Here is an 11,915-nt window from a genome sequence, read left to right as displayed (position 1 = left end):
TAGAACACCATTGTATGGTATTTGTTTCTTTCCTCTGCTTTTAGGATCCCCCCTTTATCCTTCATCTTTGGGAGTTTGATTATTAAATATCTTGATGTAGTCTTATTTGGGTTAAATCTGCTTGGCATCCTATAACTTTCTTGTACTTGCATATTGATATCTTTTTCTAGGTTTGGAAAGTTTTCATTTTTATCTTTTGAATAAATTTTCTACCATTATCCCTCTCTCTCTACCTCTTCTTTAAAGCCAATTACTCTTAGATTTGCCATTTTGGCACTATTTTATAGATCTTGTAGGTGTACTTTATTCTTTTTATTCTTTTTTTCTTTTGTCTCCCCTGCCTCTGTATTTTCAAATAGCCTGTCTTCAAGCACGCTAATTATTTCTTCTGCCTGATCAATTCTGCTGTTGAGAGACTCTGAGGCATTCTTCAGCTTGTCAGTTGAATATTTCAGCTCTAGAATCTCTGCTTGACTTAAAAAAAATTACTTCATTCTCTTACTAAGTTTATCTGATAGAATTTTCAATTCCTTATGTTATATTGAATTTTGCTTAGCTTTTTCAAAACAGCTGTTTCGAATTCTCTGTCTGAAAGGTCACTTGCCTCTGTCACTCTGAAATTTGTCGCTGGTGCCTTATTCAGTTTATTTGGTGAGATCATATTTTCCTGGGTGGTCTTGATGTTTGTGGATGTTTATCAATGTCTGGGCATTGAAGAGTTAGGTATTTATTCTAATCTTCAAAGTCTGGGCTTGTTTGCACCTGTCCTTCTTGATAAAGTTTTCCAAGTATTCAAAGAGAATTGAGTATTGTGCTCTAAGTCTTTGGTCACTGCAGCCATAACTGCATTAGGAGGCATGCTAAGCCCTGTAATGCTGTGACTCTTACAGACTTGTAGAAATACTGCCTTGGTGGCCTTAAGTAAGATCTGAGAGAATTTTTTGGATTACCAGCCAGAGCCTCTTGTTCTCTTCCCTCACTCTCCCTCAAACAAACAAACAAATGAAGTCTCTCTTTCTCTCTCTCTCTGCTGAGCTGCCTGGAGCTGGGGAGGAGTGACACAAGCACTCCAAAGACCACCACCACAGAGCCTGTGTTGGGTCATTACTGAAGCCAGCATAGTACTGGGTCTTGTCTAAGGCCTGTGGTGACTGTTGCCTGGCTACCTGATGTTTATTCAAGGTCCACGAGCTCTTTAGTCACCAGGAGTTGGTGAATCCTGCCAGGCCTGAGCTCTTTCCCTTCAGGGCAGTGGGTTCCCTTCTGACCCAGGGTAGGCCTGCAAATACCATCCAGGGGCTAGTAGGGTCTGGAATTGGGAACTTTAGAAATCTACTTGGTGCTTTATTTTACTGTGCTTTTTACCTCAAGCAGGATTCCCTTCCTGTGCCACCACAGCTGAGAATGTGCTAGGTCACACCTGAAGCCAGCATGGCACTGGGTCTCATGCAAGGCTTGTGGCAACTACTGCCTGGCTGCTGCTAATGTTTATTTAAGGACCAAGGGCTCTTTATTCAGCAGGTGATGAATTCTGGGTCCTTCCCTTCAGGAGAGGAGGTTACTTCTGGCCCGGGGTGGATCTAGAAATGTTACCTGGAAACTAGGTCCTAGAATGGAGGCTTCAGAACTCTGCCCTGGTACCCTGTCAGACTGTAGCTGAGCAGGTATCCAATTTACAAGACAAATGTCCTCCTTACTCTCCCCTCTTCTGTCCTTAAGCAAAAGGAGTTTCTGCTGGAGCTGCAAGCTGTGCTGCCTGGAGGTGGGTGAGGAGTCATTCAAGCACTCCCTTGGCTGTCCCAGCTGGTGTCTCACTGGGTTGCATGCACTGCAAATCCAGACTCCAAGCCCAGCCCAGCATCAGGACTTACCCAGGAATGGTAGTCCTTGTGTCTGAGACTGCCTTTTTAAGTTTATTTAGGATCCCAGAGCACTTTAGCCTACAGTGGTGGGGCTAGCTGGCACTTAGTTTCCAACTGCTGGAATGGATCATTTCCTTCTGGCTAGGGCTGGTCCAAATGCTCCTCCATGGGAACCTGCTGAATTCTGCCCTGTGTTGCTTTTGGCTGTGACAGGGCAGCACTGAGTTCCAATACAAAGGTTCACAATCAGTTCACTCTTCCTCCTCCAAGCACACGGACTCTCTCAGGACCACAAGGTGCTGCTGGAGAATGGGGGATGAGTGGTGTAGACAACTCAAGACCATCTTTTCTATCTTCTTGAGTGCCTCTTTCCTTATAGGACACTGAAATTGGGTACTGTAATCACTCACCTGATTTTTGGTTCTTATGAAGGTGCTTTCTTGTGTGGATAGTTGTTTAATTTTGGTGTTCCTGCAGTAGGGACAATCAGTGGAGGGTTCTGTTTAACTATCTTGGGCCACCTCCTCCAATCTTGTTCTACTTAATATATCTTGGCAAACTTTCCATATCAGCACAGAGAAAGCTTCTTCATTCTGACTGCTGTGTAGTATCCCACTGCTTGAAGGGACCAGGATTAATTTAGTCACCCAATTCATAGGCATAGGTTATTTGGGTTGCTTTCTATTACTTATAATCACAAACAGTGCTATTCTGTTATATCTCGAACATATATTTTTGTGCACATTATAGAAAATGTAAGAGTGGTTTTCACGTAGGTTGTTCCAGGGTATGAGAGCTCTTACTATGTCACATACTTGGCAACCCTGAGATTATCAATATGATTTAAATCTGTCTGCCAGTCAGATAGGTTTGTAAGAATGCACTTTGTTGTTTTAATGTGAATTTCTTTGATTATAAGTACAATTAAGAATATTTCCAAATATTTGTGAACCATTTTTCTTTTTTTGTGAGCTGCCTTTTCTTGTCCTTTGTTCATTTTAAATTGGGTTGTTTTAGCCTCTTTTAAATTGATTTTTAAAACTTGTTACATATTAATGATATGATTTAGGTTTGTGTCACCACTCAAATCTCATGTCGAATTGTAATCCCCAATGTTGGAGGAGGGGTCTGGTGGGAGGTGATTGGATCATGGGGGCAGATTTCCTCCTTGCTGTTCTCATGACAGTGAGTGATTTCTCACGAGATCTGGTTATTTAAAAGTGTGTAGCACCTCCGCCTTTGCTCTCTTCCTCCTTCTCTGGCCATGTAAGATGTGCCTTCTTCCCCTTTGCCTTCTGCCATGATTGTAAGTCTCCCGAGGCCTCCCCAGCCATGCTTCCTGTACAGTCTGTAGAACTGTGAGCCAATTAAACTTCTTTTATTTATAAATTGTCCAGTCTCAGGTAGTTCTTTATATAGCAATATGAGAACGGACTAATACAATTAAGGAAATTCATCTTTTTTTTTTTTTTTTTTTTTTTTGAGAGGGAGTCTCGCTCTGTCACCCAGGCTGGAGTGCAGTGGCCGGATCTCAGCTCACTGCAAGCTCCGCCTCCCGGGTTCACGCATTCTCCTCGGCTCAGCCCCGAGTAGCTGGGACCACAGGCCCTCACACCGCCTCGCTAGTTTTTTTTTGTATTTAATAGAGACGGGGTTTCACTGTGTTAGCCAGGATGGTCTCGATCTCCTGACCTCATGATCCGCCCGTCTCGGCCTCCCAAAGTGCTGGGATTACAGGCTTGAGCCACCGCGCCCGGCCCAGGAAATTCATCTTATTGTATAGCTGTTAGAAATATTTCCCTTAGGGTCTCAGTCACAGCCGCCAGCCCACACACTCTGCTCTCCCACCACTCCACCACCCCCCACCTCTGCCAGTCACAATGGAAGAAGAAATCGCCGTGCTCTTCATTGACAACGGCTCTGGCATGTGCAAAACTGGCTTTGCTGGGGCGATGCTTCCTGAGCCATGTTCCCCTCCATTGTTGGGTGCCCCTGGTACCATGGTGTGATGGTGGGCATGGGCCAGAAGGATTCCTACGTGGGTGATAAGGCTCAGACTAAGCACTGCATCCTGACCCGAAGTACTCCATCAAACATGACATCATCACCAATGGGGTGGGACAACATGGAGAAGATCTGGCACCACACCTTCTACAACAAGTTGCATGTGGCCCCGGAGGAGTACCTGGTGCTGCTGACCAAGGCCCCCCCAAACCCCAAGGCCAACTGAGAGAAGATGACTAAGATCACATTTGAGATCTGCAGCACCCTGGCCATGTACATGGCCATCCAGGCTGTGCTGTCCCTTTACACCTCTGGGTGCACCAATGGCATTGCCATGGACTCTGGAGATGGGGTCACCCACATGGTACCCATCTATGAGGGCTACACCCTCCCCCACACCATCCTGCATCTGGACCTGGCTGGCTGGGACCTGACTGATTACCTCATGAAGATCCTCACCAAGTGCACCTACAGTTTCACTACCATGACTGAGCAGGAGATCATGCGTGACATCAAGAAGAAGCTGTGCAATGTCTCCCTGGGCTTTGAGCACAAGATGGCCACTGGCGCATCCTCCTCCTCCCTGGAGAAGAGCTACGAGGTGCCTGATGGCCAAGTCATCACCATTGGCAACGAGTGGTTCTCGTATCCGGAGGTGCTGTTTCAGCTTTCCTGGGCATGGAATCTTGCGGCATCCACGAGACCACCTTCAACTCCATCATGAAATATGACGTGGACATCTGCAAAGACCTGTATGCCAAAACGGTGCTGTCCAGTGGCACCACTACGTATCTGGGCATTGCCACCAGGATGCAGAAGGAGATCACTGCCCTGGCACCCAGGACTATGAAGATCAAGATCATCACGCCCCCAGAGTGCAAGTACTTAGTGTGGATCAGTAGCTCCATCCTGGCCTTACTGTCCACCTTCCAGCAGATGTGGATTAGCAAGCAGGAGTATGATGAGTTGGACCTCTCCATCGTCCACCACAAATGCTTCTAAATGGACTGCAAGTAGATGTGTAGCATTTGCTGCATGGGTTAATTCAGAAGTATAAATTTGCCCTTGGCAAATGCATACACCTCATGCTAGCCTCACAAAACTGGAATAGCCTTCGCAAAGAAATTGTCCTTGAAACTTGTATCTGATATCAGCACTGGATTGTAGAACTTGCTGATTTTTTTTGACCTTGTATTCAAGTTAACTGTTCCCCTTGGTATTTGTTTAATACTCTGTACATCTCTTTCATTTCAACTCTTAGTACATACATGTGGTTTGGTCACTTCATGGCTGAGATAAGAATGTGCTTGTGGAAGACAAGTCTGTAGCTTGGTGAGTCTGCATGGCCAGCAGTCTCCGATCTGTGCAGGGTATTAATGTGTCAGGGCTGAGTGTTTTGGGATTTCTCTAGAGGCTCGCATGGGCTCCTGAACCAATTGTTTCTGTCCTGCTGGTCCGTCAGGGTTGGAAAAGTCTAAACCATAGGACCCAGTTTCCTTCTTAGCTGATGTTTTCCTGCCAGAACACCATGGACTGTTACTTGCCTTGAGTTGGAAGTAGTTTGCATTTACACCTGTAAATGTATTTATCCTTTTAATTTATGTAAGGTTTTTTTTTTTTTTTTTTTTTTTTTTTTTTTTTTTTTTTTTTTTTTTTGGTATGCAATTCTGGGTTCTTTAAAGAGATGACAACAAATTTTGGTTTTCTACTGTTATGTGAGAACATCAGGCCCCAGCAACACGTCATTGTGTAAGTAGAAATAAAAGTGCTGCTGTTAAAAAAAAAAAAAGGAAAAAAGAAAAAAAATGAAATATTTCCCTCAGTTTCCTGTTTGCTTTTTAGCTTTCTGTATTATACTTTAAAAATATTTTTATTTCCCCCCAAACAATGCATACAGTTATTACAAAAGTCAAAGTATATAAGGCTTATAATAAAGTAGAAGTCCTTCATTGCACTTCTACTCACTGAGTTCATGCTTTCCAGAAACAACTGTTTTCGCTTCTCTTAGCTGTTTCTCTGGCATTTATCTCCAACTTCTAAATAATATGCTTATATTACTTTTCTTTATTATATCAATTTTAGATATTTTCTATTGACTTCTGTCAATGGATGTTGAAGATTTATCTCTTTTATAATAGTTCCTCCTTCCTCTCGCATATATATACTTATGCCTTCTATTGGCTCTCTATATGTATTATTTAATTTTTGGGTTGGTCAACATTCAGTGTTTATATTATTTTGACTATTTAAATGTTATTTGTAGTTGAGCTGAATAATTTACTGTGATTAGATTTCCATTCCTGTCAACTCTTTGTTTTTCCTGGAGTTAACAATAGCCTCAGGTTTTTGTTTGCTTGAAACTGGTAGATTGGTAGTTTTAGTAGGCCCAAAATAGTTGAATATTTTCAATTTTATGTGTTTCAACTTAATACACCTCTTTGACTAGAATCAAGCACATTGAATAAGACTTTTTTTTTCTTTTGAAGATATCATCCTGGAGCCCTTCATCCTCTTACACTAGTCCTTCTATTTAGGTTGCATCTGAACTCAAGGAGGCTGTGCTATGCTTGGTGTCTTAGACTATAGAAGTCCACTGGAATAATTTCCTAGAAAGTAAATCTGTAGTTTTGATAGAGTTAAGCAGGCCTAGTCAATTTTTTTGATGGGACAGAGGTAAAAATCTGGAATTTTATTTTATCTATCTATCTATCTATCTATCTATTTATTTATTTAAGACAGAGTCTTACTCTGTGCTTAGGCTGGAGTGCAGTGGCACAATCTCAGCTCACTGCAACCTCTGCCTCCCAGGTTCAAGCGAATTTAGTGTCTCAGCCTCCTGAGTAGCTGCGATTACAGGCATGCACTACCATGCCTGGCTAATTTTTACTTTTTTAGTAGATGTGGGGTTTTGCCATGTTTGCCAGGCTGGGCTTGAACTCCTGGTCTCAAGCAGTCCACCTGCCTTTGCTTCCCAACGTGCTGGGATTTACAGGTGAATACTGTGCTTGGCCTTTGTTTCTTTTATAAATATTTTATTGACTCTCCTGCTTTTAGTTTTAATCCCTGCCTTCTGGGGCATTTGGTGCTTCTAACTTCTGAGCCCCTCAGGGGTTCTGTGAGGAAACTGAATTGCTTCTCATTGCCATAATCCTTTTTGACACTTGCATTTCCATTTACTTACTCTACTCAGTCAGTTACTACTCATCCAACCACTTTTCCAAGTTTTCCCATCACTTATTTTCTGTTTCTTCTTTTTCACTTTATTTCATTTTGTGGATTTATGCCATCTGTATTATTTTGTGAATAGCTCTGAAACATTTTTCAGTGGGTAAAAAAAATATTAGTGAGTGTTCTGTCTAGCTCATTCATTCAGGTTCTCTCTGCCTCTGGCTGTCTTTGAGTAAGCTATTCCCCAACTCTGCTTGTGGAACGGAGCATAATGTACATATTTTCAGTCTGTAGGTATTTTATTTAAATCCTGACCACAATGCAAAGAAATTTTCTCCAGTAGGGAATGTAAATCTCTTCAAGTCAAATTCTCATTTGAATCAGTTGTAACATCTTACTGGTCCCCTCATTAATTAATGAGTTAATTAAAAACATTTGCCAAGTATTCATTTTATATTTATATGAGAGTTATGACTGTACCTTTGGAAAAAGATATCTTTTAACAATTTTGAAGTTCCTGCTGAGATGCACAATAAGTTCTCCTGATCAGAGCCAAGTTTTCCTATCACTTATCTGCTGCTTCTTGTTTTTTTTTTTTTTTTCACTTTCTTTGCTTTTGTGGATTTATACTATCTTTATTTTTGTGCCCACAGAAGTATACTTTATGAGCAGCCTATGTCAAGACACAATTTTTCTTGGCTCCTTAAGGTGAATCCCAAGTGGCAATAGAACTTTAACTTTGCCAGCTCTATATTCTCAGGAATTTTTTTCCTATCAGTTAATTTTGTTTTCATTTTTGTTTTTGATTCTTTTATAGCCAGCAGGTTATACTTCATTGGTGACAGCAATGACTGGGAGTTTGGCCTTATGATCTGGCTATTTGGTGATCTGTGTAGATAGACAATAGATACCTATTCTTTGTTGGGTAAGAGATGACAGAGAATCTGGTTTGTTAGTCTTTTTAATTTGTTTTCTGTTTGTTTAAATGTTTGTCTATTTTGAAACAAATCAATTAGAAATTGCATGGCCACTAGGAAAGAGAATATCTCTTTGATATCTGGATTGGTGAGGGTTTTAAAATTTGCTTTTTGTTTTTAAATTTCTGTGTCTCTTGTGTTACTTGACCTGTGGCTAAAATTGTAGAATTGAAGCTATGAGCTCTCTGTCTGTAATTTGGAAAGACATTTACCTCTCAATGTGTGTATATATTTTCCTGTTTCTGGAGGGTGTAAATAAATAAGATTACAAAGTCTTTTAAATTAAAGGATTTTTGTTCTGATTGGTTAATAGAATAAATAAATGCCTATATAAAATCCCTAAAATATAAGCAATTAGCTTTCTAATACCTTAATGTGCTATAAAAATGCACTACAATTGGTTCTTCCTGAAGCTAACTCAGAAACTTTTTAAGAATCTGAATTCACATAATTAAGCAAATATTTGGCAAATGATTAGTTTACCAATGTGAGTTTAATAAAAACAGCTTTGTCTTTTCTGATGTATCACTATTAAGTATAATATAAACAAACAGCTTATTTTACCTGGGTATGTTTTTCTTAATATTTTTTAACTGATCAAATAAGCTAACATTACTTTTATGTAATGTTTAAAATTGTGAAAAATGTAAGTTTATGTCCAAGTGAAGTGAATCCTTATTCTGATACACTTTTTATTTCAACAGTAATTGTGTTTTATAATATGTCATGTTGAAGATAATTTCTAAGATCTCTAGGTAACTTAAGCCTTAAATTGATATTAAATAAATTAATATGTAATCAATAGCTATCTAATTACTTTCTAAGTAGGATAGAACACTGACACATATATTATTAAGAATAATTTTACTTATTTGTGTATATTACAGAAGCTATAACAATGAGTCATGTTAATAAATATGCTCACTTTTGCCACACAGGGATGCATGTAACTACAAAAAGTTGTATTATGAATTTTGTTAATCTGTTTAAATGCTTTGAGATGACAGAAAGATGTTAATTATCTACTTTCTTGTCTTTTCTGTGACATAGAAGTTAATTACTTCAGTTAAAAGTTATAATTAATATGAGTGGTTACAACTGTACTGGGAACAATAGTGACAGAAAAATGCAACTGAGAATATGCTTTTGTTTTTTCATAAGCAGAAATTCTCGGAATTTTTGTTCTTCAGATTACTTCACACTTATTGAGGACTTCAGAGAGCTTTTGTATATGTGATTACAACTATTTGTATTTACTATATTAAAAATCAAAACTGAGAAATATTTAAAATCTCCATTTATTCATTTATTTAAAGATGGCAATGATGAATGTATAGCATGTAATCATAAATAAGAGCTTCATACTATGATAAAATTAGTTTTAAAATTGTAGACCCCCTGATATTTGCATTAGAATAAAAGCGTCACCAGAGTATGAAAGAGCATTATAACGGCTAAAACTTCAAAGTGAAAGCTTAATATTTAAGCTACTAACTGTGTTAAAACTTATACAAAATTCGCTCTGTCTTGATGGGCTTGGTTGCTTGATTTACTGATTGTCTTTACCTACAATGTGAATGGTTATTCTTTCTATGGTAACCAACCTTCCTGATTTGCCTGGAACCATAGGGTTTCCTGGATGTGAAATTTTCGGCACTAAAACCAACACAGTCCTAGAGAAACCAGGATAGTTGGTTGCCCTATTTACTTTCTGTGTCATCTACCTAGAAAGCAAAGATTCTGTGACTCACCTGAATAACTGTACATTCTGTATGTTAACTTTATGCTCTTATCTATGAAAAAGTAAAAAAAGGGGAAGAAGAAGAAGAAAAAAAAGAGGAGGGGGAGGCCGAGGAGTAGGGGTGTTCAGGGGAGAAGAAGGAGGAAGAGGAAGAGGAAAAAATTAAGAAAAAATGTTTCTTATTTATGAAAGTAAGGTTTTTCTTTCATGTAGGGTTCTTTACAACCATGTTACCTTATATATTCATTTTTAAATGTCTTATTGTTAGTTTAATTTAATAGGAAACCAAGTACTATTTCTCAGGCACTCATGAACCTATCTTAATCAAGTGTCCAAATCTTTGACAGCTCTTTTGATTTTTGCCTTCCAAAAATCAGATCTGAAATATAGACGAAAATAAAATAAAACTTCCAGGACATCTTTTATACCTAAAACAGTTTTTGAGATTTCCCAGAGGATTCCTAGAAAATCAAAAAGATTTGTTCTTTTACCTTATAAAAAGAGATACTGGAAATGATTAGCTTTTGTGGGTTGCATGGGTTGTCACATCAGAAGATCCGTCCTGTGTTCCCTAGATTAAATTTGCATAGGTCAGATGCTATTAATATAAATATTTTAGAAACTTTATGCCTTATGAGGTATTCATCAATGCCTTGCTTTCTGTATATGTTTCAATTTTAAGGAAGCACCGATCAAAAGTCTTATAAAGTAGTTCTGTTGAATTTTCCTATATCTGAGTCTTAGTAGTGTTTTACCTGATAACATTGAGCAATAGTGTATTTCGATTGTTGTTTAAAATGTTAGTTGGCCACAGCCTTTTTTCATTTTTTAAAAAGCTTGAATCAAATAATTTTAGGCCAGTGGTTCTCAATGCACAGATATACTCACAAAGCTTTATAGAAATAGAGAAGTCTAAGCCCTACTCCAGACTTACTGAATCTCTTTTCTTGATATTCTTGGTATGCTATTTACATGCTAAATCTAAGGATTATTATATGTTGTAGCTCAAGAATTTTTCCTCTATAAAATACACTCATCTAATTTTATAAAGTGGATATGACATTCACTAATTTCTTAAAAAGTAGACTTAATTATTACCCTAGGAGATATTCGTTTACATTTTTTCAAGTGAATGGCTTTATTATCTTTGTTTTGCATGCCACCAACCAAACAACCAACTTTCCTTGTCAGTTGCATTATTCTTGCATTATTTTTATTACACATTCTCATCAGTCTTTTTACACTTGAAAATTAATCAAATAACTCTAGCTCTGTCATTCATGAGTGGTTTTTGTTTACTCTAATGCTTGTTGAAGTTTATCCTATTAGCTACAGGCTGGGGTTGTTGTCCTCAACAAAGACGGACAGGCTCAGAGTCTTATGGAAAAAGTTACTTCAAATACTTACCCTTCAAAGCATTGATTCATAGGTAGAGGTATCTGAGTTGGAAATACTTAAGCAACTTTCAGATCATATCAGTATATTGAGTGAGGATTTCCAGAACTCTTTTTAGTTGAGGAACAGATGGCCTCATGAGACTACTATCTATGTATGCATTTGCATCATCTGCAGATATTGATAGTTTTTTCTTCTTATTTCCAGTTTTTATACTTTTATTGTTTCTGATTGTCTAAATGCAATGGCTAAACCTTCCAAAAAAAGTAGTTAATAATACTGATGATAGTGGACATTTTGTTTTCTTCTTCTTTTTTTTTTTTGAGATGGAGTCTTGCTCTGTCACCCAGACTGGTGTGCATTGGCACCGTCTTGGCTCACTGCAAACTCCACCTCCCGAGTTCAAGCAATTCTTCTGCCTCAGCCCCACAAGTAGCTGGAAGTACAGTTGTGAGCCACCACGCCTGGCTAAATCTTGTATTTTTAGTAGAGATGGGGTTTCGCCGTATTGGCCAGGCTGGTCTCGAACTGCTGACCTCAGGTGATCCGCCTACCTCGGCTTCCCAAAGTGCTGGGATTACAGGTGTGAGCCACTGCGCCCAGCTAGTTTTTCCTTCATTTTAGTGGAAATACTTTTAATAGTGTTTTTACGATAACACTGATTTGCTAGTTATTAGCCTAATGTATCTTGTTAAGAAGTCAGCCATCCAGGAGAATGGCGTAAAAACCCGGGAGGCGGAGCTTGCAATGAGCTGAGATCCGGCCACT

At 38.9% G+C, this 11,915-nt stretch overlaps 1 pseudogene; it reads left to right on the top strand.

Moving 5' to 3' along the window:
• Nucleotides 1–3,543: 3,543 nt before the first annotated feature.
• On the top strand, nucleotides 3,544–6,630 carry LOC101003114 (annotated as a pseudogene).
• Nucleotides 6,631–11,915: the final 5,285 nt, after the last annotated feature.

This window comes from Papio anubis, chromosome 2 (genome assembly GCF_008728515.1).
Source record: "Papio anubis isolate 15944 chromosome 2, Panubis1.0, whole genome shotgun sequence".
Lineage (NCBI taxonomy): Eukaryota > Metazoa > Chordata > Mammalia > Primates > Cercopithecidae > Papio > Papio anubis.
The sequence above is the reverse complement of the archived record's forward strand: the minus strand, read 5'-3'. Positions and strand labels throughout refer to the sequence as shown.